At 40.7% G+C, this 19,925-nt stretch overlaps 1 protein-coding gene across 1 annotated transcript in view; it reads right to left on the bottom strand.

The window, feature by feature from the left end:
* nck1b (NCK adaptor protein 1b) overlaps positions 1 to 19,240 on the bottom strand; it is a 74,280-nt gene extending 55,040 nt beyond the window's left edge. Inside the window, exon 1 of the mRNA XM_056269615.1 lies at positions 19,077 to 19,240. The gene's annotated coding sequence lies outside the window, so the exon portion shown is untranslated. The remainder of the gene's footprint in view (positions 1 to 19,076) is intronic.
* Positions 19,241 to 19,925: the final 685 nt, after the last annotated feature.

Here is a 19,925-nt window from a genome sequence, read left to right as displayed (position 1 = left end):
GTTAATTCGCGCGCGAGTGAAACTGACGCGCGTAAATTTTGCTTCAAACTTTTGTTTTTACCCGCGTCAGTTTCACTCGTCACGCGCGTCGGATTCGAAACCCGTTGGCGGCCATCTTTTTTTATTTTGATCGAGCATTCATCGAGAGAGTCACCGCTCTGTATTTGCTCTGGAGAGCAGAACAGCGGCGTAGGGATCATCGTCGCCGTATTTGTGTCCACCAGACCCTTCGGAGGCGAACCCAGTTTGGCGAGTTTCACCATTTGCTTGCTCCAGGAGCTGCGCCTGGATGACGGCCGCTTTCAGCGGTACTTCCGCCTGTCCCGCGCCCAGCTTGATGACCTGTTGTCCCGCATCGGAGCGAGGATCACCCTCGCCCTCACCCACCTAATATGTCATTTATTTTTGTGTTGATGATAAATGAAGCCAGCCTCCAAAAGTGATTAACCTGTCCTGTGATTTTCTCTCTCTCACACAACACTGTCCAGACACAAACTTATGCACTATAGTATGTTGGTTGTCTTTACATTATAATACTATTTCATATAATCTAGATATGGAATAAATAGCATTCAATACAAAATGAGTGTCTCATATTTTGAAATCAAGTTTTATGTGATCAAATATTTGCTTTGTTGTGCATAGGGATGCAACGATTACAGATTTTCTAAGTACGATTATTGTCTGAGAAATAATCACGGTTTAACGATTATCACGATTATTATGCATCAATTAATTTCACAACACTACTAATGTATAATATCACATGAACACTCAGCACTAGATTTTAATGTGTTATTTATTGCTGCCACAACACAGTACAAAATTATAAAATGGCAAACAATAATCAATCTCTTCCTTTGGAATTAAAGAGAAGTGCTTTGTAAACATCCAGCATTTTTCTTTTAAAAATAACAAATTAATTCAAAGGCTGCAAGACTCTTTGATTGAAATAGATCACAAAATTATTAAGTTTTTAGTTTGTTCTAAATTTATTTTCAACCTGAGGGAGAAAACTTGATAACATGAAAACAATATCTTGTTGGTATTTGACTTAAAAACATAAATAAAGGGATAATAAATCCCAATGAAAATAAGAATAAACAAAGTATTTGGCTGGCTCTATTGAATTAAATGCAAGCTAAATATTAGGCCTATGTATTTCTTTTAAAAGAAAAAAAATATAGTCCAAATGTTATCCACCAATATTATTGTACTTATTTTAATTCTCCTTTTTAAATTATTAATCCAAATTTTACATGTGCCTTTAGAAAATCATCTATTATCATCTCATTATTTTGGTTTGTTTGTTTGAAGTTAAAGTAAAAATTATAGAAAGAAACTGAGAACATCTCTCATGCAGTGTTATTAATAACTGAAATGCAGTTAATTGGTAGTCCTAGAAGTCTACATGATCTTATGTTAGTGTTTTACACCGGGCATATTAAAACTACAAAGCCTAACATTTACTCAACACAGACAGGAGAGAAAGCAGGATATTAAGTTAAATGTTCACTGAAACTCTTGAGAGCACGTCACATTCGGTTTTCCACAGACTTGCGTAACCAAAATATTCCGCTGTTTTTTTGTTATTGTTTTATTTTTACGTTGCACTGAAAGCTGAAAGTTGCACGCCGCGTTCCAACGGTGCGCTTGCGGCATTCTGAAAAGTAGAGATGTTTTTATCTCGATGCGGCGCGGACGCGCTTGGAAAAAACGACCGCGTCGCTTCCATTATGAGCGCGCATACATTTTAAATAACGAACTTGAGCGCGCAAAAGACGCGATATGTGAACACGCACTTAAGGTGTTTTTTCGGTGGAAATCGAGCGTCGCTGCTTAGTCCCTCTGCCATAGTGGTTGACGAGCACGGCACTTTAAGCTGGTGCACCGCTGGTGTAACTTTGTTTTCGTTTTGTGTTAGGTGCAAAAGTTCCGTACTTTGCAGAACACTCGGTGTAGCATAGTCTTTACGATTAATTAACCGTGACGTTTTAAAGCGCGGTTAATTGTGAAATCCGGTAATCGCTGCATCCCTAGTTGTGCATTAGAACCACACCAGGCATTTAGTCATATTACAACAATTTATTGAAGCATCCAGATACTTCACCACGTGACAGCAGCAAGCAGCTAGGCTCCTGATTGGTTAACGCGGCGCCAATTGACGCCAAAGTTCAGATTTTTCAACTCGGGCCGCAGACGCAAATTCGCGTCAAACGCGTGAATGCACAAAAAGCACTTAAAAAAAATCATTCCCGCATAACTCGCGTAATGCGCCAGACGGTCAATTCGCGCGAACTTGACGCGCGAATGAGGCGTATCCGGGTCTACCGCGCCGCGCTCTACGCCTCATTCGCGCCGCAGGAATTTTTTACGCGCATAACGCGTCTTTGCACTGACTTAACATTGAAATCACTCGCGCCTGACGCGCTATTCGCGTCCGGTGTGAACGCACCATTACAGCCGTCAGACAGTTTGCTCACGTCACATCTGCGTCGTCAAGCTCAGTTTGAGTCTGCGCAGTCGCTCAGCCATCAGGAAGTGAGTGCTAATTGACTTCACTTTTCTTCGTTGAAGTCTATGGGATCGCTGTGTCCATTTCTTTTACTGTCTATGGTACCAAATCAATATTCCGATACCAGCATTTCCCTCTAGCATTTTAAGCGCTGTTGAGGCGGATTCTTAAATGCCTCTGATTTATAAATCTGATATATGTCTGTGATTGGCCATTGTGTTCACGTCATGGTGTTCAACATTTATAGGGGCTTTCGCACCGGATAGTTCTAGGACCGTTATGGGAACGAGCCACCAGGGTGGTTGCCCGAGAGCTAATGGTTCCCATAGGAACGTTTTCCTGGTTGCATTCGCAACGCCAGTAGGAACTCTGAAGGGACGTGAGCCGTGCTCGTTCTTGTAACTTTTATTTTGACAACGCGAAGGACCTTTATTTTGACGGCGCTGAGAACGCCAGAGCACACAAACAATGCTCGCATTCTCCGTGTTCATTAGTTTACGATCTGTCTAACAGTCCTGTCTAATACGTTATTAGACAGAAAGTAGACAGTAATGAAGAGTTATGAGCGTATGCCATGTGGTTGATGTCCAGTGTCACTAGCTGAGCAGAAAATCTGGTTTAGCTTGGTCCCCTCAAAGTCGCATTGGATTTTCTCCTTAGCGTAAAGGTTAAGAGGCGCGTCTATCACTGTTTTCCATGTTCCTAGAGTTCGTTTCTGGAGTAAATATATAGGCTATAATCTGTGTGTTTACACAGTTAAAAAATGGCAGATGCTGGTGTTTTGTGTGTGTTCGGCCAATCAGCGTACACTAACGTCATGGATAGTTCCTATAGTGCTGGTTTGACCAAAAGTAGGAGCTGAATTAGTTCCTCCAAAAGGAGTTCCTAGAACTAAAATCGTTCCTAGATCCTGCGGGGCGAACGTGCCAAAAACCGTGAACTTCCACCAATAGTTCTAGGACCTATGAAAAGGTTCCTCCGGTGCGAAAGCCCTATATGTCTGTGATTAACTACAATGATCAACGCTTCAAAAACATGTAAATAGAGGTTTTTGACGCTCTTCACCAAGCGTTTGCACAGATACACACGGCAGCATTTGAAAGCAGAAGTCTATCAGGGGATATATTAGGGACCCGCTGATAGACGCCTGGTTTCAAACACTCCCGTGTGTATCTGTGAAAGCGCTCGGTGAAGAGCGTCTATTTACAACAGGGGTCTCAAACTCAACTTAACTGGGGGCCGCTGGAGGTAGAGTCCGGGTCAGGCTGGGCCGCATCAAGTATTCCACAAAAAAATAGTATTTAAGGGTGTATTCACACCAGGAAAGTCCGATAGTTCACTTGCTTTGGTCCGGACCAAAAATTTTTTTTTTTTTTTTTTTTTTTTGTACGGTTCGCTTTCACACTGCTCTTTTTGCACACCACACGTGTGCTAAGGTCGTCGATTCATTGGACAAGGATTTTCAAGTAGGGAAATCAGGAAGTGCAAAAAAGGCTTAACGTAAATTAACGCAGCATCATCCTTGTATTGTAACTATCGTTACATTATATGAACTGCAAATGCTTTTTTTTTGCATCTATGCGCGATTAGACTAAAGAGAACGCTCTGTATGTGAATGTCCTGATGCACACACTCATTCATTCATTCCATTCCAATGATGCACACACGACGCGCAGAAAGACGCGCAACAGATGTAATGTAGTAGGCTACAACAGATAACTTTCCCATAACGCAACTCCGACTACGGAAGCCTGTTAACTCAAAGGCGCAGTGTAGAGTCCTGCGCAGGACTGTTTTCTTCATCCCGCTCCCGCCGAATTTTTGACCATTACCGCCCGCTCCCGCAACGTATGTGTTACACTCCCGCCCGCTCCCGCAATATGTATGTCCACTCCCGCCCGCACCCGCAAAACTCGGAGAATTTATTCCCGCAGAATAATAGAGATGCACTGACTTTGTGTCTTCTCCCGTCCCGCAGGAAAAAAAAACGCGTATTTGTATTGCTATTGTTAAAGAGATTCATGGGGTTGTTGGTTTCGTTTCCCTGGCCTGCATGTATTCTGACGCACTGATCAGGAAGATGAATAGTAAATGTCAGACTTGCCTTGCTCAGGTTTTGTACTGTAAATACCTCGTTTAAGGTTCTTTTCCACATCATTGACATCTCCATCATGTCGTTAGGCTACCTCCCAATCCCGCAGGGGTTTTATTTGTCCGCCCATTCCCGCCCGCAGCAAAGTTCAAACCGCCCGCTCCCGCGAGATTTGCGTTGGGTCCCGCGGGACCCGGCGGGACTCAATCCCAATGCAGCCCTCTAGCGCAGTGCTTTCTTGCAATTGGGTCGGTTCATGTTCACACCGTGAACGAACCGACCAGAGTTCGTTTGGAAGCGTACCGAGACCACCTCTTCAGCTGGGTGTCGGTTCGGTTGTTTGGTCCGCACCAGAGTTCGATTGCTGTATTCACACCTGCCCAAAAGGTCCGCACCAAGGGGGGAAACGAACTAGAGTTCGATTCAATCGAACCAAACAAGGCAGGTGTGAATACACCCTAAGTATTCCAAAAAAGGAGCACAACTGATCCAATCTTCTCAATCTTTATTATTAACGTTTCTTCTGAACTGTTCCTCTGAATTTGAACATTCCTTTCTGTACATGATTGGTTCTTCATGAGCTGTCCTTCTGACAGTTATCATTTTACAAACTTTCTTTGTCTTTTCCTTATACACAACATCTTTGTGATACTTATATTTGCTCATGTCCTTTTTATTTTCTTTATACAACACTAATATTATATTGATTGTTTTTTTTTTTGGAAGGCACATTTTCTTTTATTATACTTAGAAAAGCAATTATTGCTTTTGAAATACAAATATCTGCAATCATGTCTGCCCGTCTTGTCATTGAGTTCTTTCTACACATGTATAGTGTCTCAGGCAAATTACTGACTTTGCACAAATCAAAGCAAACCTTATCAACATGTTGGACACATATTACAAGCTCAAAATGATTATTCTCACATTGTTTTAGAGCAGGGTCTCTCTCCAACACGTCGCTCGTGAGCTACCAGTAGCTCGTGGCCTGATTGGTGGTAGCTCTCCAAGGGGCCGTTCACATATCGCGCTCACATATTTTGCGCGCTCAAGTTCGTTATTTCAAATGTAGGCGCGTGGCAAGCGCGTTCATAATTGAAGCGACGAGCTAATTTTTTCCAGACCCAGTATGTTTGTACTTCGCGGTTGTCTATGACAACTATTGACAACAAACCCACCGTAAGCTGTCACGAGACTATCTATGGTAGCCGATAAGGGATAAAAATGTAAAAAAAAAAAAAAAAAACGTGGCACACGCAACGACGGGCCGCACTAACATTACACTTTAATGTCAAGTAGGGGGCCACAAACCGCGAGTTTGAGACCACTGATTTACAACATGTTTATGAAGCGTTGATCATTGTAGCCAATCAGAGACACTGCCGGGGCGGCAGTGGCTCAGTGGTTCATGTTGGTTGTCTACAAACCGGAAGGTTGGTGGTTCAATCCTCGGTTCCACCTGACCAAGTGTCGATGTGTCCATGAGCAAGACACCTAACCCCAGCCGCTCCCGACGAGCTGGATGGCGCCTTGCATGGCTGCCGTCGCCCGTCGGTGTATGAATGAGTGAGTGAATGGGTGAATGTGAGGCAAATTGTAAAGCGCTTTGGTGGCCATTGGTTAATGCAGTCCATTTACCATTTACCATTTACATGTTGAGCACGGGCGTGAACACAATGGCCAATCAGAGGCGTTTAAGAATCCGGTCAACAGCGCTCAAAATGTTAGAGGTAAATGCTGGTGTCGTCACAGGCTGTGTTTGAAATCGCCCACTATTCCCTCATTCACTATTCCCTACATTACTCCACTAATTTAGGAGAGAATGTAAACGAGTGAGTGAATTTGGAAACCGAGTGCCGAAAGGGCTGCAGCTTTTGCATGCCGTTTAGTTCCAGTAGTAATAAAAAGATTTATCTTAAACGCTGTCATGGAAACTAGCATACATAAACCGTAATTCAACAATATAATAATCAATTATAAAGGAATGTATACCTGTATGATATTACGCTGTAGCACGGTTTGGAAAATGGATGGATGGATGATTCAGCTGCGAGCGCCATGTTCTGGTCAGACGCAGGAATTTATTCGACGCGCGACTCTCACAGTGCATTATGGGTATTCTCTAGCCGTTGAGCCGTACATCAGTTGTACACTTGTTATTGCGGTGCATTGTGGGATTGAATGAATGCACTCCGTAGCGTCCACTATGGTTTCGGACACCACTACAAATGTCTGTAAACAGTGCACTATTTAAGGGTATAGGTGACGATTTCGGACAACCACTTTTTTGAAATGTCAGTACCGACTTGACTCAGATACCGAAGTCAGAACGATTTTATCCAGCTGATGAACAATAAAAACAATGTCAGCCAATCAGAATCCATCCTGCTGTAACGAGCTCGAGCATTTAAAGTGACAGACCAGCACGAGCTTATAAGAACAGACCGATATCATCCGAAGTTAGTTAGTTAGTTAGTTAGTTAGTTAGTTAGTTAGTTAGTTAGTTAGTTAGTTAGTTAGTTAGTTAGTTAGTTAGTTAGTTAGTTAGTTAGTTAGTTAGTTAGTTAGTTAGTTAGTTAGTTAGTTAGTTAGTTAGTGCTATTTGGGTTAGGGAAATAATTGTTATAGATAATTCAAATCATTGAACAAAATAATCAATAGATTAATCGGTTGAAAAAAATCTTCCGCTACAGCGATACATGTGACCTTCATATAACACACACAAAATGATTTTTAATAAAAAATACAAATAAAACAATCTCTGTGATATAAAAGTGGTCACGCATAAGAGTTTCTCCCCTGTGACCTCATTGTGTTTGCTTGAGCAGGTTTAACTATGTGGGCTTACTCAAGCAAACAGCATTACCGTGAAACAGAGAACAGAAACACGTGTTGAGTAAAGGAGGGCAGATTTAGGTATTGCAGCAGTTTCCTGATACACACTTCCACCTTTCTGTGTCTGACACTTGCTTTTGTTTAGTAAGGACAGAAATACAAGTAAATATACATAAAGGCCAGTGCTGTGCATGCCTGCAGAGTCTTTGTACACAATTAACACACATCCTTGTGTTACTGCAATCGTAACAAACCTCAGTACTCAAGGGGGCGATAGAGTTACCTTCAAATGTCTATCCCATTAAACCAATGTGTTATTTAGGCAGTTATACCATATATATACACTCACCGGCCACTTTATTAGGTACCCCATGCTAGTAACGGGTTGGACCCCCTTTTGCCTTCAGAACTGCCTCAATTATTCGTGGCATAGATTCAACAAGGTGCTGGAAGCATTCCTCAGGGAGTTTGGTCCATATTGACATGATGGCATCACACAGTTGCCGCAGATTTGTCGGCTGCACATCCATGATGCGAATCTCCCGTTCCACCACATCCCAAAGATGCTCTATTGGGTTGAGATCTGGTGACTGTGGAGGCCATTTTAGTACAGTGAACTCATTGTCATGTTCAAGAAACCAATTTGAAATGATTAGAGCTTTGTGACATGCTGGAAGTAGCCATCAGAGGATGGGTACATGGTGGCCATAAAGGGATGGACATGGTCAGAAACAATGCTCAGGTAGGCCGTGGCATTTAAACGATGCCCAATTGGCACTAAGGGGCCTAAAGTGTGCCAGGAAAACATCCCCCACACCATTACACCACCACCACCAGCCTGCACAGTGGTAACAAGGCATGATGGTTCCATGTTCTCATTCTGTTTACGCCAAATTCTGACTCTAACATCTGAATGTCTCAACAGAAATCGAGACTCATCAGACCAGGCAACATTTTTCCAGTCTTCAACTGTTCAATTTTGGTGAGCTCTTGCAAATTGTAGCCTCTTTTTCCTATTTGTAGTGGAGATGAGTGGTACCCGGTGGAGTCTTCTGCTGTTGTAGCCCATCCGCCTCAAGGTTGTGCGTGTTGTGGCTTCACAAATGCTTTGCTGCATACCTCGGTTGTAACGAGTGGTTATTTCAGTCACTGTTGCCCTTCTATCAGCTCGAACCAGTCTGGCCATTCTCCTCTGACCTCTGGCATCAACAAGGCATTTCCGCCCACAGAACTGCCGCTCACTGGATGTTTTTTCTTTTTCGGACCATTCTCTGTAAACCCTAGAGATGGTTGTGCGTGAAAATCCCAGTAGATTAGCAGTTTCTGAAATACTCAGACCAGCCCTTCTGGCACCAACAATCATGCCACGTTCAAAGTCACTCAAATCACCTTTCTTCCCCATACTGATGCTCGGTTTGAACTGCAGGAGATTGTCTTGACCATGTCTACATGCCTAAATGCACTGAGTTGCCGCTATGTGATTGGCTGCTTAGAAATTAAGTGTTAACGAGCAGTTGGACAGGTGTACCTAATAAAGTGGCCGGTGAGTGTATATACCATATATATTTATAAACATGTCAAGCAAGATTCTCCTTAAAATGCTGCTCAGCCATAACAGTAGTTACTGTACAACAGACCGCAAACTTTATTTTTTAAAAGGAATTTACAGAAAAAAAAAAAAAGTTATGCCATTCTTTTTATTTATTAAAAAGAAAAATATATCCGACATTCGATACAATACAACAACCAATAATAATTTTTTTGCATACGTAAAGTCACAGTGAAACGGAAGTAGCGACAGATCTCTGTTATACATCTTATTGTGAACCGTCTATGCATCCAAGCAGATGTTTCATAAAAATGTTTAAAAAAATTATATATATATATATATATATATTAGACCTCATAATCTTTAATTAAAATATAATTTCATCCACTTAAACCTAGCCACTTTTTCAGAAAAACAAAAGTAGGGAAAGACTTGGTTCTACCAATTGCTTGATGATTGGATGAAAGCAGATTTCTTAAAAAAAAAAAAAAGTGGCTATTTAAGTGGATCAAATTATATTTTAATTAAAGTTTATGAGGTCAAAAAAATGTATACACATATATATATATATATATATATATATATATTAAATGAAACATCTGCATGGATGCATCGTTCACAATAAGATCAATAACATATTAAAAAAACAGTGCATTTTCATTGTATGCCAAATAATAAAAATAAAAGAGTAAATTTTATTTTTATATTAAAATAAGCAACGTATTAAATCATTTTTTATCATCCAAAAAGCAAATATTCAGTACAGAGCAAAACAAGTCACAGTAAACCCGCATTTCAGGCCAAGCACAGTCTCAGCGAACTTAAAGCCCCAGTGATGTGATTCTGCACCAGCGTTTGGCTGAGTGACCGCACTGACAAAAGCAGAGAAAGACAGACACGTGCGTCAAATCAATGCCACGTCACTGAGCGCTGAGCAGCAGGTGTTGATCCGAAAGCCGGGGGTCGCAGGCACTGAATGAGTCCGCTGTGTTTCAGGAGCACGTCTGGGGGAGCGAGACGAGTCCCCGCAGACCACAGACACATCGGCCAGTTTCTGTGAATGCAGCTCATGGGGCGACTCTCCTCTCGTGGAGGAAATGGCAAAATATAAATAGCTGCTTTCACCATTTTCCCAACCCTTTCTCCTTGATCCCGGGCCCCTCAGCTCAGCGGGATCTGGGGCCCCAGACAAAATGTCTCTCACTCATTCATCTGAGTTTGCTCTCTAGCTCGCTCTCTCTTTTTTTAACTTAATGAGAGACTGTGGAGAGACCTGTCAGTGTGACAATAATTACCAAAACTCACCAGCTGCAACAGGCCCCGGGCCCCAAAACATTCATACACAACTGTGAGTGAGGTCATGGAAAAAAAACTGCTACTGTATCTCGGCCGTCTCACAGACAGTGAATACTGGGTTACTTTAATGGGACTACAGTAGAGAATCAAATAACAGTAGTTATGACTGTTCATCCCTATAATTCAGATAATGTCATGCTCAGTCATACTGGCCACCAGATAAACACAACACGCCGACTGACAGCACAGAAAGGGGTATATTAGCAGCTGAGTCACTGGCTGGACCAGGTGTGTGTGAAGAATAAAAAAAAAGAAAGAAGGTGCGTCACAATTGGCATATGCATTATTCTAAGGGGCCGTTAATGCTGGCAGAGTACCAAAATTTCAGTATATTCGGTCCACCAATGCCAGTAAACTGCAGCTTTCTGTACCAATATCAGTACCAGCGCAAAAACTGATGAATTAAGTACTTTAAAAAAATGACCCGTTTTGTCTCGTACATTGGTTATCACTGTCAGTCATCGCAGTTTCTGATTCAAATTTGCATTTAAAGGGGTGGGTCAGGATTTTGGACATCATCGGACCTTATTTCCAAGTTAGCCTGCGTGTTATTTATCAGTGGAGACAGTTTTCATCCAGTCGTTCCAGTTGCATAGTTCGCCGGTGCTAGGCTAGCGCGAGTCAACGGTAACTGCTAGCCTGCCATTAAAAACAGTTTCACCCACTCCACAGTACACCAAAAGCAAATAAATTATAACGCCAGACTATCGATGTTGAGAGAATAATGTTAGAAATCAAACTACCCTTTCATCGCATTGCAAACAATACAGTTATACTTTGTTCCCTGTATTTATTAGCACAGTCTACAGCAGCGGCGGAGTGATAAGTTACCTAGTCCTAGGCAACCGAGAGAGGTAGAGAGAGAGAGAGGTAGAGAGAGGTAGTACAGGTAGTCCCGACTGTAGTGCGCTTCGGTTCTGTGTTCACTTTCGGCGCAGTGCTACAAACCGGAGCAAAGTAAAATCCCGCCGCTGCTGAGAAACTAGTTCCTGTAAATGTAATGCTAACATTGAGATGCAAGTGTACTTTGATTTCTAACATTATTCTCTCAACAGACATTTACATCGATAGTCTGGCATCAGGGGCGGATTGGCCATCGGGAATACCGGGAGCAATCCCGAACGGCCGGTCCATTTCAGGCCGAAGACCGGCCGGTGGTCAAAGAGTTTTTTTTTTAATGATACGCAACCGGCCTAACCGGCCACTCAGCTGCAGCATGTGTGTGTGTGTGTGTTTCAGACCGGGCCACGCCAATACTTTCAATCTGAGGGGGGATACGAGCGGCCCCTCCCAACTTGGACTGATCCTCGTTTTTCCTGACATCCGATTGTTTCAAACTAGGTGCCGATCAAAGGAGTTTACTTTTGGTCATGTTTGGCGGGTTTGTGTGAATGCAACAGAGACGGACGGTAAACATGGCGAAAAGAAGGAAAGAAGAGAACGAAATGGGTGGGGCCGAAAGGTGCACAATTAGTGATATATTAGTGATTTATTATACACTGAAATTGCTTATATTTGCATTTAAATATAGGTATTTATTACATGGCTTGGTAGAATTCCAATGTAGAATGCGGTCGGTTTCTTGATGACAGATAATTATCCCTTACATAGGTTATATTTTTATAGATATATATTATATACTGACTGTACACGTGACATACATACTGTGACTTGATTTATGTATTCGAGATTAGGTTTTGCTGACCTGGTTGCGTAAGTGCAGTGGTGACTTGCTTATATACAACCTGAAGAGGCAGGTGTCATCCTAAAATTTCATGAATGTCTTCAGTGTAATCTGATTCTCTTTATACCATAAAACACTATAAGAATTAAAATAACTGCAAAAAAATCCTTCTGCTCGTGCACCAAGGTCACTCGCATAAAAGGCCTCTCCATCTTAAAGTCCCGGGCTGAATTTCAGTCCCAGTACATCCCTGTCTGGCATTATAATTTATTTGCTTTTGGTGTACTGTGGAGTGGGTAAAACTGTTTTTAAAGTTTCTGTAAAGGCAATTCTAAGAAAAAATTCTAAACCCATTATAAATGTTAGAAATGTATTGCTAAAACATATTACAAAGACTGTGAACTGTGAATTGCGGAGTTAGACCGTTAAACAGTTTTCCACCATTGCTATTTTCCGGATTTTTTGGGCGGGGCTAAAACGGGGCTCGATGACGCACTGGAGTGCCTGATCTCCTGGACACGCCCCTACTTGATGACAAACTGAGGCCACTGAGGCTGGCTCCTCCCCTAACAATAGAGCACATCAGTTCACTGCTCAATCGCGAGTTACTGTCAGTACTATTAGTTACTACAGCCTACAGTTTGCTTGCTAGCTATGCCTTCGACACGGAAATGCGTAGGCTACTACCTGGATGCGATCATGTACAAAACAGATCGGTGTCTTTATTTAAATTTCCTAAAAACGATCACATCAAGAAGAGGTGGATTAATTTTGTGAAGAGCCACCTTGATGGAGAGCTGAGGATCACCGCCAACACCCGCCTCTGTAAGTGATCATTTTACACGGATAGTTTTATAAACTTTCGTCGGAGACAACTGGGATTCACTGATAATCCGCTGTTACCGGTGAATGGGGCCGAACCGACTATCTTCTCCCCGTCCCGAAAGCAGTATCAGCTAATATCACCGTCGGCAGCTTTCCCGCGAGTGGGCGTGGTTTCAGCGCAGCCAGCAGACACGCCCCCAGCGTTTGAGAGCAGAGAATAATGCTAATTTTTTCAACATTTTGATAGCTTATTTTATGTATTTGCCGGCTTTTTTTATCATTCAAATTTGTCTGGGTGGCTAATAACACATTTTTCTGTGGTGTGACAAACTCAGAACACATACTTAATTTTGACTTTACAGGGACTTTAATGGCAGGCTAGCAGTTACCGTTGACTCGCGCTAGCCTAGCACCGCCGAACTATGCAACTGGAAGGACTGGATGAAATTGTTTAAAAACTGTCTCCACTGATAAATAACACACAGGCTAACTTGGAAATGAGGTCCGATGTCCAAAATCCTGAACCACCCCTTTAAACACAATTGTCAATCCAGTAACTTTGCAGTCTACTTAGCAGCATGACAATTTTAACTTGTATTCAGACTGTAAATGGGTAATAAACAGAAAGAAAAAGAGAAACCCTCCCTTTACAAACACAAGGGGCCGTTCACACTGAACGTGTTTTTTCCCATTCCACTGCGCTACTTTTCCATTGTTTCCGTCAACTTTTATTTTAGCACCGTTGTAACACAACCCTGCTACTTTCTAGGGCTGTCAACGAATATTCTAAATTCGAATATATATTCGAATAGTTTTAAAAAAACAGAAATTCGAAGGTGAAAATTAATATTCGAATCATGTGGAAAAACACGCGCGCGGTAGCAGAGGCGCGGCTGTCTGCTTTGCGAGTGGCAAAATTCTGAAGCTTAAAATGTAAAACGCATTTTCCAGCTGCACAGCTAGCACAGTGAGTGTCTGGCTCTCTCATTGGCTGTGCTGCGGCAACTGCACATCCAATGGCACGGGCGCCTCCAACGTGTGCGCCAATGAGCTAGCATTACATCAGACACGTCAGAGCCCGCCAAGGGGGCGTGGCCAGAGCCCTCGAAATAGCCATAGTAGCAGGCTAGCAGCAGTTTACCACAGCACAGCTCGCTCGGAGCGTTCAATGTCGGTTCTATATACTGTAAAACTTCAATTAATGTTAATAATATTTGTTTCAATCACCGAATGAAGCCTGCTATATTTAGGACAAGAGTCGCGACCTTAAATTGCTTGCACAAAACTCTTGATCAGCACTCAACATTTGTTTATTGTTGTTCATTTAAACCGTTATGCGCAGAGAGCGTGAGGGCGAGAGAGAGAGCGTGAGGGCGAGAGAGAGAGAGAGAGAGAGAGAGAGAGAGAGAGAGAGAGAGAGAGAGAGAGAGAGAGAGAGAGAGAGAGAGAGAGAGAGAGAGAGAGAGAGAGAGAGAGAGAGAGAGAGAGAGAGAGAGAGAGAGAGAGAGAGAGAGAGAGAGAGAGAGAGAGAGAGAGAGAGAGAGTGAGGTCTGCGGTCTTGGCCATTAGTTGATTTACTTGGTTTTGTGTAAGTTAATACGTTGTCAAATATGTTTAAACTTAAATAAACTACCTATACACGTAGTTGTGTCTCTTTGTATTAATTTGTCCTGTTATTGACGTAATGCGCGTCATTGACAAAATGCGCAACCAGATATTCGAATAGTTCGAATATATGTGTTTTTTTTAGAGGGAATATTCGAACGTCATTTTTGAGCAATTTTGACAGCCCTGCTACTTTCCAAATGTTTTTCACTGTGAACAAACCCTAGACGGATGTATGTAACCGTTTAAATCTCATGCATGACACGCCATTCTGGAAAACACGCCTCTCAGGTTAAAAGTTCGACTTTTTTTTAAAAATGCATCTCTAGACGTTGCACTTTTATCATTGCCCTGACCTGCGTCTCGCGTGTTTAACCGCAAAAATGCATTCTGTGTGAAGCGGCCCGAAGTCTGTAGAATGTTTAGTACGTTATAGTCTTTTTGTTAGTTTGTTCACACAGACAATTCAAACAAGAAAAAGTGCACTTCAAACGCCCGGACGATGCAATTATCCACGATTATTGTCGCTAACTAAAACTAAAATTATTAAAAAACATTTCTGTTCATTTATTATCCGTTTATTTTAAATAAAGTTGAATAAGATATGAATATTAGTTGAAAAATTTCAACTGAACAAAAATTAGAATTGTTGCCTTAGCAATAAAATGAAATAAGTTTAAGCTGAAGCACTAAAATTATTACCTGGAGATAAATAAATAAATACCTATAAAAAACAAACAAATTAAACGTAAATAATAAATAAATATATACATATATATATATATATATGTATATATATATATATAATTTTCTTCTTTTTTTAACTAATAAAATGAAAAAGCAAATAACGAAATTACTAAATACTGAACTATAACTAACTAACATGAAAACTAAAAACTAAAAGGCAATTCAAAACATTAATAATAAAACTATATTAAAAATAAAATAAAAAATAAAAAAAACGTTAAAAAAGCCCAGAAGTGTGGAATGTTGGACACTTCTTTCAGCTTTCCCTCCTGAAGTATATCAGACTCCGATGCTGGATGACAAAATAACCTTATAAACCTCAAACACTAGATGGCTGAGTACATGGTGCTTATATATAGCATGTCATTTGGGACACAACTAGAGAGATAAAGTATACAAGAAGAACAGGAGCAGGAGGTGACGCTGTGACCGGAGGTGAAGTGTGCAGGTTTCTGCAGGGCAATGCACCGCACCCCTCACAAACAACACATGATCAACTGAATAAACATATCCTGTCACAAATATTGCCAAATAACTCTATTTATACACTTCATGGGGAAAGTTTGGCAATGCTATGGAGTTCTGAGTGTGTGTCAGGGCATTGCTATGTGGTTGCTAAGGTGTTCTGGGTTTTAGCATGTTGCAATGCGGTTGCTAGGGTGTCTGAATGGTTAGTAAAAAACAAAAAATGCCCACGCTCTCTGTGATATTCAGATCTGTATAATATATGTCTCAGGACCCACCTACTATGGTCTATGGAACTCTGTTGCTCATTTTATCGACATGACCCAGCAAAACTCATGGCTTAAAAAAGTAATAGCACATCCCTCTATAACATTCTGCATGATTTAGGAATATAATTCATGATTATACCACACGGTATACAAAGCAAAGTTAATACTTGGCCTAACTAGACCAGAATAAGTGTTGCAAACAGAGCAAAAATGTATATTTATATCAATAGAGACTAACTATTTGGGATAGTTTGTAATTACTAATAAACTTATATTACACATAATTTAAAGAAAGATATTTTATCTTTTAATAACTATGATGGTTCTAAAAAAGAACATTATTTTGTGTAACAAGCTGAATGCTTGAGCTTGATATTTCAACAGTACAATGCGTGTAAAAAATATTAAAACATTGTAATGAGATTATTTATTCGTCTACTCGTTATTCTGTATAGAAAAGGAATATAGCCTAATGTTATTTCTAAACATTCATAATTGTAACGAATGTGAGGCGGGACAGACAAACCCCCCAAACTGCAAAAAAAAAAAGATTTTCTAAGTATTTTTGTCATGTTTTCCAGCACAAATATCTAAACATTCTTAAAGGGTTACCCAAATATGAAAATTCAACATTTACTCACCCTCATGTCGTTCCAAAAACCCGTAAGACTTTCGTTCATCTTCGGAACACAAATGAAGATATTTCTTTTTCTTATTAAATCTGAGAGCTTTCCGTCCCTCCATTGACAACTATGACTAACACTTTGACGCTTCAAAAAGTTCATAAAGAGATCCATTTGAATTTAGCGGTTTAGTCCAAATTTTCTGAAGAGACTCGATCGCTTTATATGATGAAGAGATTGAATTTAGGCTTTTAATCACATAAACATTCAACGCACACATCAGTTGTGGTAAACCGAAGCTCAAGCATCTTCGCTTGACGTTCGAGAACCAATGAGGTTCATTCTCATGTTACGCATCACGTTTGAGCTTCAGCAAGAACCAATGAGGTTCATTCTCGTGTTACGCATCACGTTTGAGCTTCAGCAAGAACCAATGAGGTTCAATCTCGTGTTACGCATCACGTTTGAGCTTCAGCAAGAACCAATGAGGTTCATTCTCGTGTTACGCAGCACGTTTGAGCTTCAGCAAGAACCAATGAGGTTCAATCTCGTGTTACGCATCACGTTTGAGCTTCAGCAAGAACCAATGAGGTTCATTCTCGTGTTACGCATCACGTTTGAGCTTCAGCAAGAACCAATGAGGTTCATTCTCATGTTACGCATCACGTTTGAGCTTCAGCAAGAACCAATGAGGTTCATTCTCGTGTTACGCATCACGTTTGAGCTTCAGCAAGAACCAATGAGGTTCATTCTCGTGTTACGCATCACGTTTGAGCTTCAGCAAGAACCAATGAGGTTCAATCTCGTGTTACGCAGCACGTTTGAGCTTCAGCAAGAACCAATGAGGTTCATTCTCGTGTTACGCATCACGTTAGAGCTTCAGCAAGAACCAATGAGGTTCAATCTCGTGTTACGCAGCACGTTTGAGCTTCAGCAAGAACCAATGAGGTTCAATCTCGTGTTACGCATCACGTTTGAGCTTCAGCAAGAACCAATGAGGTTCATTCTCATGTTACGCATCACGTTTGAGCTTCAGCAAGAACCAATGAGGTTCAATCTCGTGTTACGCAGCACGTTTGAGCTTCAGCAAGAACCAATGTGGTTCATTCTCGTGTTACGCATCACGTTTGAGCTTCAGCAAGAACCAATGAGGTTCAATCTCGTGTTACGCATCACGTTTGAGCTTCAGCAAGAACCAATGAGGTTCATTCTCATGTTACGCATCACGTTTGAGCTTCAGCAAGAACCAATGTGGTTCATTCTCGTGTTACGCATCACGTTTGAGCTTCAGCAAGAACCAATGAGGTTCATTCTCGTGTTACGCATCACGTTTGAGCTTCAGCAAGAACCAATGAGGTTCATTCTCGTGTTACGCAGCACGTGTCTCGTGTTTTCATTTTTGGGTGAACTATTCTTTTAAGAATCTTTAGATATTTGTACTGGAATCAGACAAAAGAAAAGAAAAAATTATTTTTTTTGGCAATGTGGGGTTTGTCTGTCCCACCTCACATTTCATAAAACTATGAATGTTAAGAAATAGTATTATGCTATGTTCCTTTTCTATACAGAATAACAGGTAGATGAGTAAACAATCTCATTCCAATGTGTTAATTACAACTTCTCATTATTAAATTTTGTTAGATCTAAAAATGTACTTTATTCATGGAATGTTTCATTCAGTCTTGTGCCATCTTGATCTGCCAGGAACTTCTGCGTTTGCTGAGAAATCTCACACAAATTTGATCGTAACTCACAGGCTAATGTGAAAGTAATGGGGGAAAAAAACATCAGGTACTGTAACATTACCATCAATAAATACCAGTTGATTAATAATGACCTATTACCCCACACTGAAATGACAAATCAGATCACAAACCAACTTTTCACACAGTCGATAACAGCGTACAGCAAATACAATCTAGCCTAGTGGTTTTCTTTGTCTATTTGGTGTTTTCTTGATAACAGTAGCATAATATATCAACATGCAGAAAGAAATTATCTTAAATCAGATAACAATAAAGAGACCCCATCTAAACAGATGTCAGAGTCAAAAATCATAATCACATGCAATGGACAATGATCTTGCTAATGGACAATGAGCAACAAAAAAACAGCCTTTTACCTTAACAAAGACCTCTAGAATGCATTGTGGTTTCAATGTATTTCAGAGTAAATGCCATAAAGGCCTGTTGAATCTAGACACTATAGCAGTTTGTGTATGATTCATCCTTTTAATATGAATCAATTTCAGGCCACTTCCCAACATTTTCTATTTCAATCTATGGAGGTAAAGCAGTTAAATCACAGTGTGAGGCCTGACCACAGCCTTTACACAATGCCCTTACAATTACACTGATTTATCCATGACAAATTTCTAGGATGTTTTTTTCTTCTTATATTTCTATCGTTATGATGATAATTATGTATAGCTAGTAGACCCGCCGGATTTACTGCTTTAGCTCTGTACGCAACAATCAAACCATAAACTCTCATAAATATCTGTCATCTTACCCTTAAATGATCCGATGTGCACCCCTGCCTCCCCTGTATCCAGCACACACTCGATGATCAGCACTATTTGGATGTTTTTCAGCTACATATTTACTGATGTGTTCCTGGGAAGGGTTTTCTCAGTGTATCCAGCGTGAGAACTGCGGCTCTACTCACCGCACTGCTGCGCTATCTAACCTGCTGAAGAAGGCGGGGCTGACTTGAACATACTCGCTTGCCCATTGGTTAACCAAAAGAGATCTCTTTGCTCATTAGTCAGTGCACACGTCCATCAATTGTATATAGTGGGCTAGTCCCGAGAGTCGCTACATAGAAAACGGGGCAATGTAGAGTTTCGGTAGTAGCCTAGCTAGGTCCCAATTTATTATATTATATTATATTATATTATATTATATTATATTATATTATATTATATTATATTATATTATATTATATTATATTATATTATCACGTTTTACACAAACTTTTGGAGTTCATGTCAGCTTGTGCTGCAAAAAAAAAGACAATCTGACATTTTTTATCTGATTTATCACATATATTTTTTAATGTTGACAATTTAATTTGTAATGAAAAACGTTGTATTAAAGGTAAGGTAGGTAAGTTTCGGAGCGGCTAGCAATAGCGAGTTAGCTTTGAAAGCATAAAATCCCACCCTTCCTATACGCCTCCTTCAAAACACATGAATGTCTCAAAGCACATAACATTATACAACAATAATGAACATAAACAACTTAAAGAGCACTGACCTGTACCACCTGACTGCTGCAGTTTCATTTCGACATCGATAGTGTTGCCATTATATTCGAGTCACGGGTTTCCATCTCTTTCAAATTACAGTAGTTATGACAT

This window comes from Rhinichthys klamathensis, unplaced genomic scaffold (assembly GCF_029890125.1).
Source record: "Rhinichthys klamathensis goyatoka isolate OS25496 unplaced genomic scaffold, OSU_Roscu_1.1 h1tg000285l_1, whole genome shotgun sequence".
Taxonomy (NCBI): Eukaryota; Metazoa; Chordata; class Actinopteri; order Cypriniformes; family Leuciscidae; genus Rhinichthys; species Rhinichthys klamathensis.
The sequence above is the reverse complement of the archived record's forward strand: the minus strand, read 5'-3'. Positions and strand labels throughout refer to the sequence as shown.